At 39.8% G+C, this 24,397-nt stretch overlaps 1 protein-coding gene across 4 annotated transcripts in view; it reads right to left on the bottom strand.

Moving 5' to 3' along the window:
- Positions 1 to 24,397, bottom strand: part of eefsec (eukaryotic elongation factor, selenocysteine-tRNA-specific) — an 85,839-nt gene that overhangs the window by 31,293 nt on the left and 30,149 nt on the right. The window lies entirely within an intron of this gene.

The following is a 24,397-nucleotide window of genomic DNA, read 5'->3' as shown; positions in this document are numbered from 1 at the left end:
GTGTTGCATAGTCACCTATGAATAAATGTTGAGAAAAATGACTCGGCCGGCTATCCGCTAACGGCTACGTTCAACGTGAGACAGTGGCCGAACGCGTCGCAGGAGAGCAGCTGGTGAGACGGTTATCCGTGTCGCTGCGCCGCGGCCTCGACGGTCCGTCAAAATATGTCCTCACGCAAAAGCAGTCTGTGCTGCAAAAAAAAGAGTGGACACCTAGAGAACTGTGCAAAGTAAGCTAGCTGATCACAGGATCCCATACTGCAAGTCAGAGGTGGGCAATTCATTTTTAGAACGGGCGATGCAATTCAATTGTGTTACCGTAAATATGAATATGAATCTTTTGACAAAACTGTAAACTTGTATGTTTTAATAGGTGGCATCGTGTCGCCTTGGTATATGTTGATGTAATTAGGAAAAAAAACTGAAAACTGGGGGGAAAAACAGACAAAGTCTATTCAGTTATATTAACATGACATATCTGCACATATTAACGATAAAGTAAGTAAGTCTTTAAGTTCAACCACGAGGTCGGTGGGTCTGGGAAAAATGAGCATCAAACAACTTCTGGTGCTCATTTGATAACCATGGCCAAATTTTTATGTGCACCCCTCATTATACAACTCTGTAATGACAGAAAATGGAATATTGTGATATTCAATCAGGACACACTAACCCGGGTTTGAATCTCAAGTTGTTTCTAACATTTTGGTTTTCTTATCAGAAGGGCAAAATATTAAAAAGTGTAACCAACAGGTATGTGTGCAACATGAAGATTAGTGCAATGACTTCCTGTGCCAGCCTTTCGGCTGAAAAACAGCATCTAAACAGTGCTGAGCGAATAAAGCCATGTGACCGAATCAGACGCTCCGGAAATGTTTCCTTCCCACCAGCACTCGGCTAAACGTCGCCCGCCGACTTCTGAGAGGCCGAGCCGGCGCGCCGACGCGACCTCCCGGTGGGCTCGCCTTTGTGTTTGCGCCGCAATTATGCACGCTCTCTCTCTCCTCGAGCGTGCCCCCCCTCCCCTCCCTTTGCGACCCCGGGGCGAGGGTCAACGTGCAAGACGTCCTTCTCGGACGCACACACAATGGAAGTCCATTGACGGGCCGGCGGAGGACAGGCTGGAGGAGAGGTTTCTCTGCAGAGTCAGACGGCCTATCGGTCCATCTCTCAATCATTCCGCCGTCATTGGTCCCGAGCGCGGGCCCACTGTGGAGACGCTGCCCACGTCCTCCCACTGCTGCGAACCTCTGCCATACAAAGCCATTCAGCCCACATCTCGACAAGGACGTCTTGTACAGTGTACGTGTGAGCCTGTGCCAAAGCACACTAAGAGCAGCCTGCAGCTCCGCGTATTGAACAAACTACAGCACGCTATTAACAAAACACACACGTGCACGCGGACATCTTTGCCTGAGCGGCAGCTGATCCCGAGGCATCCGCGTGTCACCTGCCGGCCCGTGCGAATCCGGCCCGGTGCCCTCGCCACCGTGCGACTGCAAGGCGTAGGGAGGAGAGAGTGGACCCTCGGGGAGTGGGTGGTGCACGGCTGGTGTTGATGGCTGGGTGGGGAGGCAGCCAGGATTTAAATGGAGATTGACGCCCCAGGGGTAACCTGGCAACAGGCTGGAGCTGCTGTCAGATTAGAATCTGAGAGAGAGAGATAACCACTTTAGTGCCCCCTGGACTGTGTGTGAGCGTGCAAGTGTGTTGGTGTGTGTGTGTGTGTCTGTGTGTGTGTGTGTTGTGCCATGCAGCAGGAGGCAGCTGCAGGTTGGTTTCCAAAGGCCTGGTTAAAATGCCACGCAGCAAAAGACAGCCATTACTGACTGCATCACGCCGAGCTCTCACATGAAGAAGACTCTAAAGGATTGAGGGCCTTCAAACAAGCATTCTGTGATAGAAACTGATTTTTTTTTTCGTTAAGGAAAGTGTGGGAAATAGAAATTGAATTTAGAAGGGCCCAAAAAATCTTGACAATAATATGTTCTATGCAGCTCCCCCAGTCGAAACATGGCATTCTGATTGATATTGTGTTTGTAGAATATGAGTTAAGTAGTCAAATTCACCTGTTTTTGTCCATCTCAGTGGGCGGCCATTTTGTCACTTCTGTCGACTGAAAATGACATCACAACTACCCAGGGCTCAGGTAACGACCAATCACAGCTCAGCGTCAGTAAACAGTTGAGCCGTGATTGATCGCTACCTGAGCCCTGAGCAACTGTGATGTCATTTTCAGTCGACAGAAGTGACAAAATGGCCGCCCCCAGAGATGGCTAAAAACAGGTGGATTAACTCTTATTCCACTAACGCAATTTATCTGAATGCATTGTTTCAACTAGCGGGCCAGCACCGAACATATTCTTGAAAAAATATGTTTGGGTTGACTTCCACTTTAAAATGCATTAAAATATAATTCATAAAAAATCTGAATTTATAAGAAGCTAAAGAACACATCTTAAACAGAGGTGCCAAGAAATATGGTGGGTACTGTAAAGGCAATTGTTTAATCTTTAAATATATCACAAACTATGATCCCAAAACACTTAAAGGTTTCAAACTCATTTCATAACATGACTCTTACATAAAATGGTTTATAGGTTATTTGTAACTTCCACTAACAACCCAGGCCGAATTTAGCTAGTCCGTCAGTCGAGATATATCACTTGAGCAATACTTCCTTAACACTAATTACTACTTTAACATTACCGAGGGCTTTGGCACCATTTGTGCCATTTTAGGAAGTGAAAGCAAGACATAGATGCGCAAATAGGTGAGTTTTGCATAAAATGGCAGCGGATAAGTTGCACAGAAAACAAAGTGAACCGCAAATATGTACTATGCTCACATGTTCTTTTGTCTTTAGTTGTGTGTACTCGGTCGGCTCCCAGGTTTCACACAAAGTTAATAAACATTGAGGTGTTATTGACCCCAAAAAATCTGTAACAAAAGCATAATACTGTAATTAGACATGATTATGTACAGAGTAGCTGCATTTAGTTCTTTTTAAATGCAGTACATTTTAAGGCTACTCTTATCAAATTCATCTCATTCACTAAATTTGACCATTAAGAGTGGGCGATATGGTCTTCATATTACTGACATACAACACGGACTGATTGATATAACAACGTTGTTTATTGTTCATTTTTAAGACCTTTGAACAGGTGATTTAAGGATTAAATGTCGTTTTTAAGGAAAAGGAAGTCCTTTATTTGGGAAAATCAGATTTAAGACTTCTTAAAGTGCCGCAGACACCCGTGTCGATAAACATCGATGACATTTCACCTGTTTGCTAGTCATGTGACATCAGACTGTACACACGTTTGGACACACACAGTACAAAACAGCGGAGCGTCTGAATGTCATCACAGACAAAAGACCACCAGGAGCCTCCATTTACATGACAATAGTCTCTGAGCGTGTTTTATAACCGCAGCAAAGGCAAACAGCGACCCGCTTTACGCAGCGTGCAAAGGGCAAAGGTTGTTTGAAAAGCTCCATTATTGATGAGAAGATCTGTGCGGCTAAGCAGTAAATGTTACTGCAAATTGAATTGCACAAAGGGGGTAGATTTAAACTCAATTAACCAAATGGAGACTCAAGTCTGTGGCGGAATCTTTTTTTTTTTTTTTTTTTTTTTTAAACTAAAAGAAATAAAATGGAATTGAAGGTCCACCTGATAGACATATTGATTAATGCAGTTTGGCAAGCTGATGAAATGACAGAGTGAAGCGGTAATAGATGGCAAAGTGGAGGCCGCGCACACTCCAAACGTGAAGAGGCGCACACGCTGGCTGGCACAGTGAGAGGCATTTGTTGGACGGCACGCGACTGTGTCATGGCAGCGCCGGAGTCCAGCTCCTGTCAGCTGTGTTTGTACAACCAGAGAGTGGTGTGTGCGTGCGTGCGTGCGTGTGCGCGTAAGCCTACAGAGGAGGACAATCTCGGCATAAAGGAGGTTGAAAAAAATGAGCATGTAAATCTTCTTGACAAGGAAGAGGGCCGCCAAGGGAGAAAACAGAGGACACGGGTGAAAGTTGAAACAATCCCTTTTTCTTTTGTGCAGGTGTTTGGCTGTGTGTGTGCGGGGGTGTGTGTGTGTGAGGAACGGTCATTGTGTCTTAATGGCATTAGCCAAATAAGCCGAGTTCAGATTTGCTTTCTTTCTTTGGTTTTAACGTTGCGGTGATTTGCATTTGCCCTTTAGCGACTGCAAACATCGGGTGTGTGTATGCGTGCGTGTGTGTGTGTTTGATGTTTACAGATTAAGCGCATTATTAAAAATGTTCGCGTAAACTAAAATATGGGTTCCCTCAGAAAGGATGTGCTTGCTAAAAGATGATGAATTGAAGCATCGGTCTCCAAAGTCTGGCCCGGGGGCCATCTGTGGCCCACAGCATATTCGAATGAAAAATTGAAACATGGCACCAACAAAAAGTAGTTCACCAAAAACGATGCAGAGGTTCTATTCCGAAAAAGTAAATTTACTATGCTTAAATATACAGTGGGTAAAGAATAAAAAATGTACCTAGATGATTCAATTAAATGAAATTGATTTTCAATGGACTGTAAAAATTTAAAACAACCAAACTGTACTTAAAAATGAACTATACTGGTGAAAAAAAATCGGTAATGCTTTTTGAAAAATCAAGCACAGTTGCCACCTTCATTCAAAAATGTTATATTGTAATTCATGTTTTGAATGCGGTTCATGGTATCGCATTTAATTCAGTGCTTCTTTTGCATGCCCCGAAGCGTTCTCGCTCCACGCTTCGAAAATCACTGTCATGCATATATATCCTTGTAGATTGCGATCAAATGCATCGAGAAATAGCGATGCCATTACATTAGCATTTAACGTTTGAGAATACCGTTGGAGTGAACGCTTGACCCTCGCTCCATTCAAGTGCCACGTGCCAAATAATTCACTGCTGCGTTCGGATTTTACACTGCAACATGACCCCACAAGGGAAGCGCGGAAGAATCCAAGCCGGTTCCTTCGTTACCAACGAAAACATATAGAAAGGCCAATAAACCAGCAGGAGATAAAATGAACATCGCCGCAATGTTTTATTGCGCAGCTTTAAAAGCTAATTTATGTTTCCACTATAAACCTTATCGAGCACAAGAGCTATGAGTGTGGTCCGCTAATCTTTAAAGCACATTTAACCGAGACAGTTTTATTTTAGTCTTAAGGGTTAAAGTTAGTGTGCTTGTGTTTGCGTACAAAACAGGTATTTGTCTATGAAAAATGTTGTTATACTGTACTCTATATTAAACTAATATGGACTATGACTGTTGTGAATACTATTGAAAACCTTACTAAAGAGAACAGTAGGCAAACTCTCTAGTTTGAACGCATAACACTGACTAATACGAGAGGAGTTGACATAATTGTGGATGTAGTGTTGGGCAGTACGGTGGAGTTAGTTCTTTGTAAGTCTGCATCACAGCTCTGAGTTTCGGGATGGAATCTCAGTTCCATTCTCATGCTCTCCCAATGCTTGTTTAGTTTTTTTCTTCAGTTGCTCCCACTTCCTCTCACATTCCAAAAACTTGCATGTTATGTGAAGTTTAGACTACATTATATGTATACATACATATATATATATATATATGTATGTATACATACCTACAGTATATATATATATATATTTTTTTTTTTATACATATATACACACACATGTACATAAATACATATATGTACATATGTACATATATGTACATATGTACATATATGTACACACACATATACATATATATATATATATATATATATATAATCTTTATTTTATTTTTCAAATTAAATGACTTATTCCAGTGGTTTTCAAACCTTTTACACCAAGTACCACCATAATAAACAACACTGAAACACAGTTGCATTGTAGGACCACGTGTAAATAAAAAAACAAGGTAGATATTTGATACCTAAAACGTATATTTCATATTTTTGTCCGCCACCGTAATATTATGCACAGTTTAAATCACAGGGGCCAGGTCTGGCCCGCCACATCATTTTATGCGGCAAGTGAAAGAAAATCTTGTACATCAACTTACATGAGTCTTGCTACAATCTACCAAAATTTCAAATTGTCATATTATGTGACCAACTCCTTTTTTACATTAACTTGAACAGCTATTATCTTCCTTGGCTTCTGATTTTAAAATAAGTAATCCATCAATTTGCTGTGTATATATAATGGAGGCAATTCAACATTTCGATGTTATAACTGCAATGTGGCCTGCGACAAAAATGAGTTTGACACTTAACATTAACACAGGGGGAAAACAAACTTAATTAACAATTCAATTAAAATGTATTGCATAAAAAAATGATTAAATGATTACATGCAAATGCACTTAAAAGTCAAATAAACCTGAACTGTAGCATCAGTACAACAAATGTATTGTCCTGGATGAATAAAGTTAAAGCTGAAATATGAACTGTAACATGCAAAATTTCAACATTTTATTCAGTAATTCTTTCTCATACCACTAGAGGGAGCCCACTTATGGTACTTGTACCACACTTTGAGAATCACCGATTTATTGACTAAACTTTAGTTGCCTATGCCAGTTAATTCCAGCAAAATGTGTTATCTTTTTGCAATGTGGCAGCTTTGGATTTCAAACTTCTGCTTTAGCCAGCAAAATGGTTGAAAACTCAAGTCAACAGCTTCATTTTGCCTCCTTAGCTTAGCTAACTACACCTTGTCAACATGAACGTTAAAATGACAAATTCCTTGCACTCAAATAGCAAGTCACACTCATCCCTGCATTCAAGTCTTCTTTGCTGTTTCAATTGTATCAGCAAAAAAAAAAAAAGATGGCGAAAGCGGCCTCGGCTCGAGAGTGCCGTAAAGATGAGGGAATAAAAGACGGTTCTCATTTCCAGTCAGTGGACATTAGCGCTTCATTAGCAGGCGGCATGTGCTGAATATTATTGGGACTCTGATGGCTATCGCGCTCCTTTGTAATGAGGCGAAGGCCCTGTGAAGGCGCAGCGCCGCGACACCTCCCGACCTTCCTTTTCTACCTCTCAGCACGCGCGCATGTTCACGAGCGCGCACACACACACACAATAAAAGAAGTGCAAAAGAGGAAGAGAATGATACGCATCCCTGAACTCTAATCCATATCATAGACTACGAGGTCTTTGCACTGCTCATGGGCAGATCTCATTTCAGTTTTCAGGGCTTTAGGACATCACTCTTAACTCCTATCTCCCTGCGGCCCATTTAGAGAATTATTCAAATGAAGGAGAAACTTTGTCCGATAAAAGGCCCTCAGATGTTCTTTTGAGGACCTTTGAAGGTTGCGGATGTAAAGAGGGATTCCTCCAGAGTCGCTCCCTCATTAACAATGATAATTGAGATCTGCACGTGTTTGATATACACCATTAAACTAAAGGTCTGAACAATGGAAGTGAGGCTAAAAGAAATTCGTTGCTGTGCCCGCTGGCTGGGAAAGCTGACGACTATTACAAATGACTACCGATTAATTCCATTCTACAGTATTCAGCGCAGGCCATGTGTTGAACACTAGGTGTATAGCGTATTTATATTGAAGAAAAACAGACGGATGCAAATTTTATGGTACTGATTTCACACAGAATAATTTCAATTTATGAGTACACTGAAATGAGATCATTATTTCGTTTGATTTACTTTTTGATGACATTTTTGTTTAGTGCTCTGATGTGACATTTTTTTTCGATGTGCCCTGGCTCAATAAATACTGGGAAATAATGTATTATTACTGATGTAAACATCCAATCATAAAGTGATGTGGATCACTTCTGTTGCGTTGTGTAATTGCAAGTGCTTTCCTTCACTTCGGGGGGCATCTCATCGACTTACATTAATTTCCTGGAGACTGAATGAGCAAATGTGTGCACAGTGTGTGAAGATCTATCACATTACACTGCTACATGATCACAGTGTACATAACTGAACAATCACTTGACCAGTCATTCTTGACTATATTGCCCCCTAGAGGAACATGGCTCAGCAAAAAAAATAAATAAAAAAAAATCTCATTGCCTCTTCAACCCGCATGTCCATATATAACAGAAAATACAAAGAAATGGGACTGTGTATGAGTGGAGAGAGAAAATAGCTACTGGAAAAGGTTACCAGGTCCGGGATGTAATATTAAATATTATCACTTGTTGGGCCTCGACTTTGTAACCGTTGTGTTATCGTGCCAATTTTTGTTCTGTTGCAGTTGAGACCCGTGAGTGCACACATAGGCGCGCGCGCGCACACACAAACACAACACTGGCCTCCCAGATAAAAGGCAACCAGAGCGCAGAGGGCTGATAAAAGCCAATCAGAGAGGTACAAAGTGATAAGGAAGCAGACGTGACCCCGCAGGTGATGAGTTGCAGCCTCACACGCCACATGCAAATACAACAGCGGTGGGAAGAGTAGGTGGAAACTGTAGACAAGTATCTGCACTGTTACTTTAGAAAACTTGGACAAAAGTCAAAGTAAAGAGTCCTTCAACTAATTAATTGACTACTTGGGTTAAGTATTTTTTTTAATTAGAGTATGGATGTGAAACGGACAAAAATATAAAATAGGAAATGGCAACTTCATATAGTGCCTGACAATATCACTTTACTCCATTTGGAGTATCGGCATAGTTTTGGTCTCTTTTTGAGGACTTTGAGAGACACTTTGAATTTTTCTCCTCAACTGTCAGAACCTTTTTAAGTGCTACTGGCACTGAATTATGGAATTTTGAATACATAAAAGAAGGCCGACCCACGGAGGACCCACGGCCTTCTATGTATTCAAACTTCCATAATTCAGTGCCAGTAGCACTTAAAAAAAATTCAGACAGTCGAGGAGAAAAATTCATAGTGTTATCTTCAAAAAGAGACCAAAACTATGCCGATACTCCAAATGGTTCAAGTACAGCATCAAATTTACTTTGGTGCACCTTTCGTTCAGGTAAAACTGCCAGGTGGAATTGCAAAGGGCTACGATGACTCATATTTAAATATTTTTTGTTTGTCTCTTTTTCTTTTTTTTTAACAGTGCAGAGTCAAACCCATCACATGCTGGATTGAGGAAAAATGTGACACACGTTTCTGATGAACCAAACCAGAAATACCCGTAGAGCAAAATACAAGTAGCTCAGTGTAATGCAGTCAAATTGTTTTTTTTTTTCTTACCAAAAAAACTTAAGATAACAAAACAAAACAAAAACCCTCAGAGGAACGAACCAATATCTTTACATCTACCCAACGTTGTCTCAACAAAAAGAGTGACTGTTATTACAGTAAAGTCTTTACTAGGCCGCATGGTGCAAAGCGTGAAACTGAAAGAGATCATTGTTCATCCTTTACGAACATAACTTTGCATCAGCCCTCATGCATTTTAAACATCGTCCTCTTCCTCCGAAGCCACAAAAACGTAAGAGGAAAGTATGTTTTCTTTGGAGCTGTGTGTATAATATATTCAAACTATCTCAAATACTACCCCGTGTTCACTTCTTTCATAACGTTGACAGTGCAGGACAGGGGGGGGGGGGAAAGACATTTGTAGCCAAACAAAGCAGAAATCAAGCCTTTACTAGACTGTCACCGCATGTGTAATGTTTCCCATAATGTCCACAAGTTAAACACAACCAAGGCACCTGACGATGTTTTCTCACCAATGTTTGGATTTTTATCTCAAAGCGTGAGGCGGGAGGTTATGTTTCCACCAACGTTTAGCATAATTCAAGATAACCAAAGAACAACACAACTGATGCTCATTTTGGAGGATTATTGGAGAAACGAAACTAATTGATTCATTGTTACCAATTCTGGACTGTTGAATCAGTCTGAGGAAATGTAGTCAAATGTCCTTTGGTAGAGGAAATAAGATTAAGATTGGATCCAAGTTTGCTTCCGGTAAGAGGCCTGTTAGCAAATTATCTGACAGGCAAAAACAGATTCAACTTTAGTGAGGATTGGAATAAGGATCTACGTTTACTTTTACTTTTCGCCGTTACAGTCCACTAGCATTGGGGCAGTTATTACTGTAACATATCAATTTCAGTCATTACATAATAGTCATATTACAATCTCAGTAATGCGCGTTACAATGCATTTGAATCTTTCCCCGACATGTCCCAAGGGGATTTTAAATTCGCGCGATTCCAGTAACTCAGTTAGCACGTATTGTTCGGCTTTGCTTTAACTTGGATTTCTTTTCAAGCCCCGCCCACTTAAATGGGCTGACATCGTTTTTTTTCTATCACTGTTGATGCATTCTTGGACAGGATAGATGTGAAGCATTATAGGAACACCAGTAGTGGCAGGCCTTTCAAGATTTATAGTTTAATTATAATTATAACTATAAGAAATAATCATAACTATTAACGTGTTGTTTTGGTATCGTTGTCTTGACGTAGGCCATCAATGTTGAATCACAAATGCTTTTTATATGACCAACTATCTACTTTCCTAGCTGGGTTTGGGCAAAATGTAGACTACATTCTGGACTGCTCATCAGTAAAGTACTGCGCATGAAGCTTGATTTGCTAAGATCCCAAATAGTGGGTGCTAAATTGCGTGCTCACTTAAACAGATTGTGTGCACTTTCAGTGGGCATGTTGTGCACGATCTACTAAGATTGTGATCTTTTACTAAGATTCCAAACAGCGGGCGCTAAATTGCATGTTCACTCACTATAACAAATTGTGCGTTGTTGGCCACAGGTGAAAAAGAGCTGGAGAGCACCGAATTTATGAGTTTATGGGTTTTTACGATTTAAGGTTAGCTCTGATGGTTTTCACCAAGGAACGTTTGGAAGAGACAAACAACCATATGACTGAATTACATTAAAAAATAATCCGGCTACCGCATAAAAGCCCCCTTTTGTTAGATCCCGAGTGTGTGTGCATGGGAAGTATCTGTAAATCATGAATAACATTGCATTTAAAACATAGGACAGCAGCAGAGTTGAAAGGAGTTTTGCCATAGGCCATATGGCATGACTCCTTCTTGTGACTGGCTCCAAATCAGCCCTTAGGTCATTCGGAAGGTCAAAAATTGCAGTGCTGGATAAACGATAGATCCCGAACATATTTCGGGTTTGAAATATGTTTACACGAGTGGAAAAGATCACCGTCGCCAATAACGTCCACGCAAAAACATCCAGCGTAATTTGGCTCAGGTTTTATAATTCACACCACATGACTGGTTGGTTTGTTGCTCAACTCATATTCAACGATTGTAATATTAGTCAGAATGCCATGTTTAGGCTCGAAACAATGCATTCGGACTAATATTGTGTTTGTGGAATATGAATATGTTTTTAGCCATCTCTGGTGGTGGCCATTTTGTCACTTCGGTCGACTGAAAATGACATCAAAGTAGCTCAGTGCTCAGGTAACGACCAATCACAGCGCACCTGTTTTCTGAAGCTGAGCCATGATTGGTCATTATCTGACCCCTGAGCATTTGTGATGTCATTTTCAGTCGACAGAAGTGACAAAATGGCCGCCCCCTGAGACAGCTAAAAATGGATGGATTTCTCATATTCCACAAACACAATATTAATCAGAATGCATTGTTTCAACTAGTGGGCCTGCATAGACCACATTTTGGAAAAAAAATATGTTTGGTTTGACTTCCTCTTTAAGTAAATCATGCACAGAGAAAAACAACTTTTCATTCTCACATTCACACCGTCAGAGTGGGAATTGAAGCCACTCTGTCTTTGTATGCCATACTTCTGACTTCTCGTTGTTGCGGTAAAATAACCCAAAAAAATAACACCGGAGTAGTGTGATGTAACACTGCACATTACAATTCAGAGGCAATGTTTTAATAACACTAGTTATTTTCAAATGATAGTACAGCGATTAGAAATACTCAATATGCATAATATTTGCCCGAAACTGGCCTTGGCGCTTTACCAAGTATCTGAGAGGAAGCAGTTGTGAAGGGCTGGCAAAACGGTGCAGAAACATGTGAGAGAGCAAATGAAAGTTGGTCCAGGAAGAGAACACATGCAATTAGAACAACTTTGCCGCTGTGATGGGGGAGATAACGCAAACGCTCTGGGAACGGACAGAATGCTGGCACACCACAACAACCCGTTTGGGCTCAAAGTCCCGGGCCGCTTTCAAAGAGGTCGCCTGCAGGTCAGGCGAGGATCGCGCACAGGAAGGAGTTGGGGAATGCGCGGCTTAATCACAACATCTCATCTAATGGCAGCGCTGTGTGTTTTGCGTCTTTTCATTTTGGATGATATGTGTGTTTGTGGTTGTGATTGGTCATGCATGCGTGCATGCGCACTGCCATGACTCACGCCTGTTGAAAGAAAACTTTGCAGTGTGAGAACCTTATATGGATGGTCTGCCAGTAAGAATGAGTTATTAGAGAAATACTAGAAAATGTTCATTAAAAAAAAAAAGTTATAAGGGGTGCCATATGTTTGTTTGAAAGTTATTAAGGCCATGTCGACGTGAACACAAGTAATATTTATACAAAGAGGCATTTTAGTCCACATCAAATGAAAACCAAGCGGTGGACCATCGAGGACCCTTAAAAAGGGTAAATACATTCAAATGGCATTGTTTGTGTTATTATTATGTTTTGTTAATAACTAAATAGATTTACCTTATATGAAGATTATAGTCAGTGATGCTGTTTTGGTTAGCAACAAAATTCAAATGGGCTCAACATGTGTGTATAGTACACATGTTTTGAACAGTGCATCTATGAACAGAGAAAATGACATGAAATGACTGCTTGTCTGATATGAAACACTTATATTGTGATACATTTTCCAGCTGTATCGCCCGGCTCTAAACTTCATAGTGTCATGCTGAACAGTTTACAGTTGAACTTGTATTGTTCTGCACTTCAATTTATTTTGAACAAAGACTAAAACTCAGCATGACTGTTCTGCCTTTTGTCATAAACAAACAAAAGGTCTTTATTTAAAATTATATGTCATTGGCTTACTGGAAATTATTCATCCAAAGCACTAGTGGTATCAGTTACTTGGTATTGGTATCAGTGAGTACTCAAAAGTTGAGTGCTCGTACTGGTATCGGTCTGAAAAAAAAAAAGTGATATCAAACAAAAAATATGGAACTTCCTAACTTCTCCACTACGTAAACCACTTCACAAAAATAGTGATTGTTGCTACTGTGACTTTTCCAGAAATGACTTTCTTCAGGCATCTGATTGACTAGAATTGCCTTACAGTTAAGACGCCTAGCACCACCTTCACCTCCAGTGAATATGTTGTCATAGACATTATGCTTTTGCAAAAACAAACATTCAAGTGGAGGTGCATCGAATGCTTTGCTGCTATGGCAACAGCAATTTTGATTTAAGTTCAAACTGCTAAAAAAAAAAAAAGCCAAACTTTCTTTCATGCAATGAATACCCCAGTACACCACATACACACTTACTGTAACTTAGTACATAAACACATGTGCTTACACACATTGACACACACACACACACACAAATCCAAGCAGACGCTCTCACAATTCACCTCTCTCTCACCCCTCTTCCCTGGGTGGGAGTCCATTTCCGTCTCCTGATACATAAATAAATACAAGGCTATGTAGTGCCCCAGGACGGGGACGGAAGAGACGAGAGTGCTGAAGTGAGTCAGGCAAAGAAAAGAATAGCGGTGAACAGACGAAAGAGAAGTAAGAGGAGAGGGCCCTGTGATTGTTTCCCAGTGCTGGGAAGTGGAGTCGCGATGCGAGCCGGCCGCCAGTCCCGACGGAGCCCGCCGGCCCGCACGAAGACACCAGGGAGGGGCCTCAATCAAACACATGGGGCGCACAACACGACCCGGCAAGTTCAGCAGGAAAAGAGGGGAGGAGGAGGAGGAGGAAAGAGTTAGTGTGAACTGATTGAATTAGGCTCATTAAAAGGCCATGTGTGGGCCTGATTGGCGAGAGACTGACGGCTGCATGCACACTTTAGGACTCTTTGGTACGGCTTCTTCTTTCACTTGAATTTATGACGGGGGATACGATCCTGAGCCGCCCACAATAGGTGAAAATCGGCCATTCAGAGAGACCATGTAATTTTTTTTATATTTATAGGTTACCCCTCCGACACAATTTTGAACTTAATAAAACACACTTTTTAAAGTATTCCTAAGTGCCTGTTCTCACTTTCTTGCTTGCCAGGTTCTCCAAAGAGGCCTAGTGTGTTTCCTTCAAGATGTTTATTTGTTTTAATACTGCAAACTCCCCACTGTGTTAAAGTGTTAACGCTAACATAAAGCGAAACACCGTGGACATTCTAACGGAAATTAGCACGGATGTTACGCTAATTGTAAACTTTCAAACAGCCGCTACTTTAACACACAAGAAGCAGCGACACATACAAACGGAGAAAACAACAATAACGGACACACATTCTGTCAGCTCATCCGGAACAACAAGTATGAAAATGGCAATACGTTCTGTTTTACATTGAAGGTGTATCATCTTCTTGCTCTTAATTATGCTGCATTTCTTCCAGTGCAGTTCAGTGCTGCCTGTTTTTTTTGTGGCAAAATGTGGTACTACACTGAAGACGCGCAACTCTAAATTCTGACTTGTATCAATAAAAGAAAAACAGTTTGTATGTAGGCAACAAAATGTTCAAAAGTTGACTGTCCCCAAATAAGGGAATGCCTTTTTATTAGAAAACTCATAAAAAAAAGTTATTCCTTAAAAATGTGCAATATGTGCAAGAACGCAAAAATAGGGTATGGGATAATACGGCATTACGCAGCTATTCATGGAAAAGCAATCACACGCAATTGTGTGTGTGCTTAATGGCATCTGTGAAAAACAACAAGGTTAATTGAGATTTTATTATGATGAGCCACTTCAAGTTACGCCCATCAGGCATTAAAAAGAAAGATGCAGAGGGGAACATTTTGGGACTACATAAATGCATTTGTCTTCTAGGGATCATACAGCCGCTCCTTATTCCTCATCTCATCCGTGGCTTTCCGTGGAGGAGAATAATAGCTCAAAGCTGCAAACATAATTAAGCTGCTCAATTTATTCATCTAATTTGGAAATGGCCATGCGCACAGAAGCATTGTACACGATAGAAAAGTGGCTTCCTTGCGCTAATTCTTGCTTTAAGTCTTGTGTATTGTTACTTGTCTCACTGTCAGTAAGTACAGTAACGGGCGTTGACTTCACCCGCCAATCAACAGCATCCCGCCAGCGTTCGGTTAATTACACAGCAAACAGGCTGAGACACACTTTATCTCAATTTTGTTTCGGATGTTATCGATTTTTAAGGTGTGAATTTTTAGTGCTCCGCTTAAATGAAGTTGTTTCTGTTTCAATCTCACAGGGGATTGGAATTCTGGGTTAACACGAGGTGTGCTGAGGTCGCACAGCTTCTTTTTCAGTTTGATATTCTGCTCAATCGCCGTCACTGGGACTGGAAGCATTAAAGAGAATTAAAACCTCTTTTCTTCCTATAATAAACACTGCATGTGCAAGAGTTTGATAAAGGCCCTCAGTAAGTGATGAAATAATATCACCGGAATGTGATTAAAAAGCCTAATTAGAAAGCTGGGAGCTGCTAATTACGCACGCTAAAAGTGCTAGCATCCGATTTGGGGCGTCTTTGTGAGGGGTGCGCATTGTCAAATGGGCTTATTACATGATATATTACTTTTAACAACGATAGAGTCATAGAACATGCTTCTAATAGAACAGAAAATGGATCGTGTCAAGATCTGAAAAATATATGAACATATTTCTTCTGTGAAGCAAAACTGGGATATGGTAACAGCTTTGATAATTGCCTGGACAATCTGTTAGGCTACAATAAATCAGCAAATCGCAGAAAGGGTTGACTCAATGATCCTCCTACCTTTAGATGTGTTGCTATCAAGCGGCATACTAACAGAAAATTAGTCACGGCAAATGGACCGCCCTATAGTTTGTTTGGAATCCCATTGAAAAGAAATTAAAGTTAGAGTTAAGTAAAGTTATCTCACTGAGCAGTGGATGTTTGCAAGTGCGTGTGCATGGAGCGAATGTTTTTTCAACAGTGTTCGTTCAAGGTTTCAAAGGGTGGCAAAGACATTTACCAGACATTTGCAAACAGTTCAAATGGTAAAAATGTTCAAGGCCAGAGTATCAACTATATAAACTTTATATAAACCATTAAAAATGTAAAGTTTGTTAAAAGCTGAATTCGCTATTATCTGGGGTGCGCATAAGTGGCGCATCGGTGCGCATGAGCACTGGAAATTCAATATTGAATCGAACATCTACACATATTAACAAGAAACCTTGCCAAGACGTGCCGTAAGTCTTTATGTTCATCGAAGGGGTCGGTGGGTTGATAAAAAAAAAACAACCAGCAAACAACCTCTCAAATGAGAAAATCACTAACATTTTTATGTGCACCCCAGGCTATGATTTTAATTGTATTTATTTTTGTTGTTTTTTGTTTTGGTTTGTTGCTGCTTTTTTTTCTAAAATACTTCATTTTAGTTTAGTTTTCATTAGTATTAGTTTTCTTTAATATAAGGAGTATTGGTGGTACGCAAGATAAAAAAAAACCCTCTTGTTTCATAAAGTAAAGTACAATTCCCAAATAACGATTTGACCTTCATTCTTCTGTACGGCCATATAGTATTACCGAATTTTTATTTACTATAATAACCGTAGTTTGCAGATACCTTAAACACATCAAACTGAAAGCTAATTGTTATATAAAAGCAGCTGCTTGCTAGCGCGATAAACTCCAATTAACATAATCCGAATTCCATGAACCGATTAGTCGACTCATCACAAATATAATCGACGACGAGTCGACGATAAAAAATATCGATCAGGAAACAGTTTTCTTAATCCCTCAACTGCTCATGAACGGATTTCGATTGGGAAAAACATCTCCAAAACCACTGATAGAAGGTTGCACTGACAAAAACACATGCAAAACATCAAGCAAAAACATTATAATTCTTTCAGCATGTCACTGAGAACTGAAAACATCCTTAGGTCATTCTCTGTAAACACACATCCCATCTTGCGTCAATATCTATGCCGGGTAGACTGACTGACCATTGAAAGGATAAGTATTAAATCGTCAGTGTAGCTTTGTGTGTCTGCTCTTATTGTCCTGGAAGATTTTCAGTAAATCCAGTTCCCCGTGGTCACTTTCTAAATCTTTAGCATCAGTGTGATATTGGACTTTAATCACTCCACGAACACTTAGTTGAGACTGTCACTACGCTCGCATGAATAAGCCTCCATATTTGTCTCAGATTGAGGCACTAATCTGAAAGATCTAAAAGCCTGAATCAATCCTGCATTCCGGCTCTATTGATCTCATCTCCCAGTTACACTCTCGCTTTTGCTCTCTGCAGTAATGGATACTGAAGATGTCAAGCAGGTTTAACATGTATTGCTTCTTTAAAACGGTCTCTGACCCGCACACTCGACGCCCACATCGCTCCAGACAAAGAGAATTCTGCACGTTTGAGTTAATTGCAGGGTCCGTCGGCCGTTTTTGTTGCGGTCACCGTGAAATGATCACGTTGGCCTAATGGCAGTGGAATGTCATCAGACTGCGATATTACACTTAAATTAGCCACCACATTTTGTCGGAAGCTGGCGATATGGGTGAAATCTGAAAGGCTTGAAGGACTGGACTGATGGATCAAAGCAGTACAACTTGATTGTAAATATCTGCATGTGTCTGCTCCCGTGTTTGCAATCAGTGCGGTGAGACGCTCTGAAATCTCATCAAAACTTGCCTGCAGTGTTTTCACAGGCAGCTGAAGTGAGGAGGTTATATTTTCATCAACCTTTGTTAGCGAAGGGGAATATGCAAAACAATTCTTATAACCGATTTCCGTGAAACCTCGCGGAGGGGGGAGTGAGCGAGTAGAGGAAGAATTTGTTCATTTTGGTGCGGATCCAGACTTTCCTCGTGAGAATTGGGAGTTTCAGTGACACTCGGTAGAAAGTAGGCTCAACAATATTAAATTGTTAAAATACACCTGTCGTGTCATTAAAATCCATGCACTATTGATCAAGGTTAAAACTAAGTGAAAACAAACGAGGCATGAAAATCTGTGGTTTTGAGGACGGTGTCTTCCACTATATCATGGTTCAATGTTCACGCCCCCGCCGTATCATGTTTTTAATAAGTGATCTTTTATGTGTTTTTACACGATACGTACTTACTGTGATGCCCTTACTTTGATGTGGGAAAGGAAAGCCACAGCTCAACCAGACACAATGCATGAACACAGGCAGTATAATACATAAAGATTTTCTATCCTTTTTTCTACTCTATGTGTGCAACTTGTTTTCTTTGTGGTCAAATACTATTAGAATGTTAAAAAACATTTTTTAACATGTTTTAATGTGTTTAAAGCGTGTAGGTTTTTTTTGGAATGGTCCCTCTATGTATTTTCACCTGTTGTGAGAGTTTAAAAAAAAAAAAAAAGAAAGTCCTTGCTAGAGGTAATATAGTATGAATCTTAATGAATAATAAATATGCAGGAGGTGGGGTTTTAGCAATACAAGTTGGTCAAGATCCAACCATTCAGCTTTTTTGGAGTGTCACGATAGTCATTATCTATTGAAAAGGCACAGTTTGTTTTGCAACACTAGAGAAACCATCAAGAGTGATATGACAAGTTCTAGTTCAGTTCATCTCAAGGTGTGATAATATGAGTACCGTCAGTAGTATGCGGGTTCTCTCTAGTGGTATGCGAAAGAATCACTGAATTAAAAACAAATACAATTTACAACATTTTAAAAAATAATATACAATCGAACATATTGGAATGGAACTTGGAGCTCTGAATTTAGCTAACTTTTCAAAAATCCAGTACAGTACATTTGAGTACCGTTGAGTTGTATTTTACTTTAAACTAGACTATATCTGCATTTAATCTTTAAGAATTGTTTTGCTTTTTAAAATATTTATCAAGGCAAATTTTTTATTTAACGTTTTTGTGATACACATTTTAACTGAATCATCATTTAAGTACTTTATTTTAATCTTGGTCCTCATGGTTGTCTTTGGAGAGCAAAGCCCCTATCCCACTGAGCGGCGAACAATGGCGACCTTGAACGAACCATGACGTGAACGTGCATCTTTTTACCATCATCAACAATCGGAAATGATTGCCCCTCGGTGGGATAGGGGCTTGAAAGATTTTTTTGAGGTGGTACTTGGTATAAAATGTATGCGAACCACTGCTAGTCAAAACAGAAGGAGCACACTCAAAACATTAGGACATGAGACGCAACAAGTTAAGATTCATGAAGAAAAGTCTTCAACACAAAGTCTACCGTTGTAATTGATTGAAAAATAATTTTTCAAAACTCAAAGTCAGTATCAACTTTTATATTCAGCATAAATTAATCTTCAAATGAAATATAAGTGGCAGAGGAAAATTTCTCGGGCTGCGGGGCACTCAAATAGAAAAATAAACATTCACTTCACTCAATTGGCTGAATGTTTACAGAAAACACAGCTAGTAGCAAGCGTGTTCAGCCATGCAGTAGATGTTGATACTACATCTGTTACATCTGTTTGTATTCATCACATCAGCAATTTCACCCCTTCAATAAGACCCTGATCTGTTATTAGTATCATGCAGCACAGGTGTATTCATTGTTCTGAAAACAATACCACATGTTATCGCTCTGCAGTCTTCTTTCAACTGTGTTTGGTCTGAAACATTCAAATAGAACAAGTGGGACATGCATTTGATCATACAGTGTTTTATTTTTAGTTCATTTTCATTGGAGATTCCCCAACTATATAAAAATAGATAATGTGGCCATATGCTAAAATTATTGGGCTTCAGAAACACATAATTGAGATGAAAGTCACTCATTGTGGCCGATTTTTAGTTTGGCTTAATACGGTATAATTTATAACATTATAACTTACTTTAAATATACAATATGCTAGTGTTGAGAATGGGTATGACTTTGTTGGGAATGGTCAAAATATAGGAAAAAATGAAAATATGCTTTATTTATACTATTAATATTTCCTAACATAATTTTGTCATTTTTCAAATGGTCAGTTTTAGCTAATAGATACACATTCACCAATTAAAACTAATTCATTTCACTTCAAATTTGGCCAGAGTATACATGTTAAGTAATCTTTCTTTTAAGAAAGGAAAACAAACATTTCTGAAAATATGTAATAATGAAATACATGCTACTAATATTATAGTACATAGGGTAAGTTTTATCAAATGTTTTCTGATATACTCAAAGACAAAAACAAAAAAAAGCAACTAAAATGGTGTGTGTGTGTGTGTGTGTGAGGGGGGATTATTTGTAGGCAAAATGACTACGATTAAATGATTTAGAAAACTCGCGATTGACTTGGGACCAGTCCAGGGTGTACAACAGCCTGTTGCCCAAAATCAGCTGGTCTAGGCTCACCTGCTACCCTAACATGGACAAGCACTAGAAAATGATAGATTTGAAAAACAATTATCACATAAAAAAAATGACCAAACAGAAATCTTATTGGCAAGCAGCGATAAAATGAGGTCAATTTTCTCAATGGGGGATCCAGAAATGTCTGTCAACAGCCATGTTCCCACAAGATCAGAAAGTGACCCACTTTTTTGCTGTTTCTTGACATGCGACACATTGCTTTGTTGTGGCTGGACTCTGTATGGGTGCTTGTGCAACACTCATCCGAGTCTCTCCTCGGCCTCTGATCTTCAACGCCTCCCCATTGTGGCCGTGTGAGGTGTCACCTCATCCCCCCCCCCCCCCCCCCGTGGCAGCTGACGTCAAAAATGTGCACGGCGCACCGAGGGTGGCCTCTTTGTAGTCGACAGATCACACCTCGGCGGCAACCTCGACCACATGTCTCACCTCCAAAAAGCAGCCTGCGCTTGGCACCAAAGAAGGCCATCGGTAACTTGAGAGTGGCGGGCTGTGCATTTGCTACCTGGGCCTTCAGTGGGGACTTACCCGGCCGGCTTAATCCATTTCGTATTAGCGCCACTATCAATTCACAATCGCAGGAACCAACAAAACAACTCAACAGCAAGCATCTGGGCCGCATAAATTATCTGCAGCAGCTCAAAATCAATATTTATGTGATAACATGGCAAAAGCAATCAAAATGTAATAAAATACATTGTACTCACCAGAGATGTGGATTGCTAAATGTATACAGTATGTGTGCAGATCACTACAGAGTCAAACTGGGCTTGCTCTGAGAGGGTGGAAAAAAGCTGACATCATCTGTGAGGGGAATTTTAAATCTGACTGGTTAAAAATAAATGTGGTGCCTTCAGATACATTTTTATTTCATTCCATGATTATGCCCGTAACTCTAAACTTTTGCATCACAAATCATCTTTCACCATTAAAATTAACTATGAATCAAGTGATTAATCTATTTCAGCCTGTCCCCGTCCCCCATGAAAAAACACCGACAATTTTGTAATCTACTTAGTCCTAAAATAAAATTAAATAGAATATAAAGTTTTAAACATTTTATGCATCATCATTAATTCATTGCCACTGTCTGTGTTGCGTGTGTGACTTGGCCACCGGGGGCAGTAAAACGCAGTAATGCGGAGAAATTAAGAAATGTTTCCGTGATTTGCGGTAACATTAGTTGTTTTTTCAGCGGACATATGCCTGTGACTAGATTCATGCTGTTCGCTGAACTGTTTTTTTTTGTTTGTTTGTTTGTTTTTGGTTTTTTTTTGCTTGTTCAAACATCCATTGCTTGAAGCGTTACAATACTACTACGTTATTCCAGTGGATTTTCAAATGTTTTACACCAAATGTCACCAAAAATATTGAGTCTTCCAAGTACCACAATGATAATTGACATTAAAATACAGTAGTGTTGTAGGCCTAAGTGTTCATGAAAACAGAAGCAGAGATTTTATTGCTAAAAAATTTTTTTACATTGTTGTAAGGAAGGCAAGACACCATAACGACAGTTTGAACAATAAAATGACTCTCAAACAGTGGTTCTTAAACTTTTTGGGGAATATGAAACAACTGTAATTAATAGTGATGAAGACATACATTGCGCATGATGAAAATGTGTTGAACAGATATCATTTGATCATTTTCGAGGAAAAGAAGGCTTAAGTACGTCAGTTTACCACATTTTAATCGCACGCAACTGAAAAACAATTTTTTTTTTTTAGATGAATTAGAATTTGACTGTGTCAAGTCTTTTGTTGCTACTTAGCAGGGGTTCCACAGCAGCCGTGAGCGACCAAATGATTAGTGTTGGTCATAATCATTGCCAAAAAAAGACTGAATTGGCACTGCACATTCTGTAGTTTCCACAATTGTCAGCGGATGTTTCTGAATGAACTTCCCTGCAGCCAATTACGAATTACACTCTGAGACCAATCAGAAAATTGGAAAGTAAAAAAAACTTACGAACAACACAACAACAGTGTTGCGAGTGTGACAATATTCAATGATTATTTCGCATAGCACCAGTGGTATGCGGAACCAGAATTTGAGAATCGCTGCGTAATTTGTTAGCCCGCCTATGCTGTTTTGCACAGTTTGTTCGCATTAAGCTAGCAGAGTAAGTTACGTATGCGGTTTGGTTCATACATAACGTGTACCGGTAATTCTCTTTCTTTTATGTTTTTATTTTGAGAGTTTTTGGACAGTTTCTTTTTTTCTGCCAAATTGCTGCTTGTTAAGTGACTCGATTTGACTTCACTGCCAGTGTATAGCACTCAAATGTCAATTTTATTCTTTTAGGTCGAAGCAAAAAAAATAAATAAATTCGGTCGAATGACAGCGTGTATCCCAAGAAACCATTGGTCACTCGTATCCCACCAATGTATAGTTTCAGATACATCGGCCAGTAACACTGATTCTGAAGACCATGGGCACATTTGATTGACATGGCAGCACATTCAGGATGTAATCTGATTGGACAAAAACGTACCGAAAGCAGTGCAGCCAAAAGAAACACTACCAAATGATAGAAATAGACTGTTTTGAATAAATTATTATAATTTCAATTTAGGTTGTAAATACAGGTCAGTGATTATGATTATTATTATTATTATTATTATTATGATTAGGCTAGCTAAGAAGACAATACCAACTGTCAGTCATGAATGAATCTGCCGAGTTTGTCCTTGTTGTTTTGCAGCCTGATTGCAAACGTAGGGATTTAGATCTGCCTGCTTCACAACAGAGGATGACAAACTCATTCAGAGTGCCCAATATTCACTTAATCAAGTTTGCTTTCATTGCACAGCGTCTGTCTGAGAGAACATGAGCGCCACTTCCATGCTTTAACTATCGTCTGGACAAAGAGGAAGCGTTCAGGACACTCAACTCTGCCTCCAGATATGACTGATAAAATATAAAAGCCATAATAATCAAGGAACCGGCTATAATGGGTGTTGTCCTGTCCCCCCAAATCATTCCCAAACAGTCTGCATGACTCCCGTAGCCCGCGCCAAATGCAAAGAAGGAAAAGGGGAAGCAGAAAAAATAAATACATCCTCAATTTTAATGGCTCATTTCCGTGGGACACTACACTTAAGCCTTAGGCCCGACAGCAGTAAAGAGACGAGATCTAGGCACTCAAACCCCACTAAATTGCATAATCGGCTTCTAAAAACACACTACACCCGCAGATTGGAAATACAAGTGAATGGACCTTAGTGCAATTACTCTTTTCTTTTAGTTTTTACAACTGCGCATTTTGCGTTTCACTGCAAGCCATTTCTCTTATTTTAATCTAGTGTAGTGTTTGTAGTTTAATCAAAGAAAATACTACCAAAAAATAGTAGAAATTGAAAAAAAACATCCTTTGACTGAACAGTTCATTAGGAAACCTTGGTCCCACTTTGAAATAAGGTAATCATTATAGGGTTTATAACATTTGTTAAAGCGGAAATCAACCCAAACATATTTTTTTCAAGAATATGTTCCCAGCAGGTGCACTAGTTGAAACACGGCATTCTGATTAATTTTGCGTTTGTGGAATATAAGTTAAGCAGCAAAATGCACTTGTTTTTAGCCATCTCTGGGGGCGGACATTTTGTCTTCTGTCGACTGAAAATGATATCACAACTGCTCACAACGACTAATCACGGCTGACCTGTTTTCTGAATCTGAGCCGTGATTGGTCGTGAGCAGTTGTGATGTCATTTTCAGTCGACACAAGACAAAATGGCCACCCCCACAGATGGCTAAAAACGAGTGTATTAACACTTATTCCACAAACGCAATATTTATCAGAATGCCCTGTTTCAACTAGTGGGCTTACATATAACATATTCTTGAAAATTCTGATTAATAGTGCGTTTGTGCAATATGAGTTAAGCAGCAAAATCCACCCGTTTTTAGCCATCTCAGGGGTCGGTCATTTTGCCATTTCTGTTGG

This window comes from Filicampus tigris, chromosome 9 (assembly GCF_054856515.1).
Source record: "Filicampus tigris isolate MCC_2025a chromosome 9, RoL_Ftig_1.0, whole genome shotgun sequence".
In the NCBI taxonomy this organism is placed as follows: domain Eukaryota; kingdom Metazoa; phylum Chordata; class Actinopteri; order Syngnathiformes; family Syngnathidae; genus Filicampus; species Filicampus tigris.
Note: the sequence above shows the minus strand (reverse complement) of the source record. Positions and strands in the feature narration are given on the sequence as shown.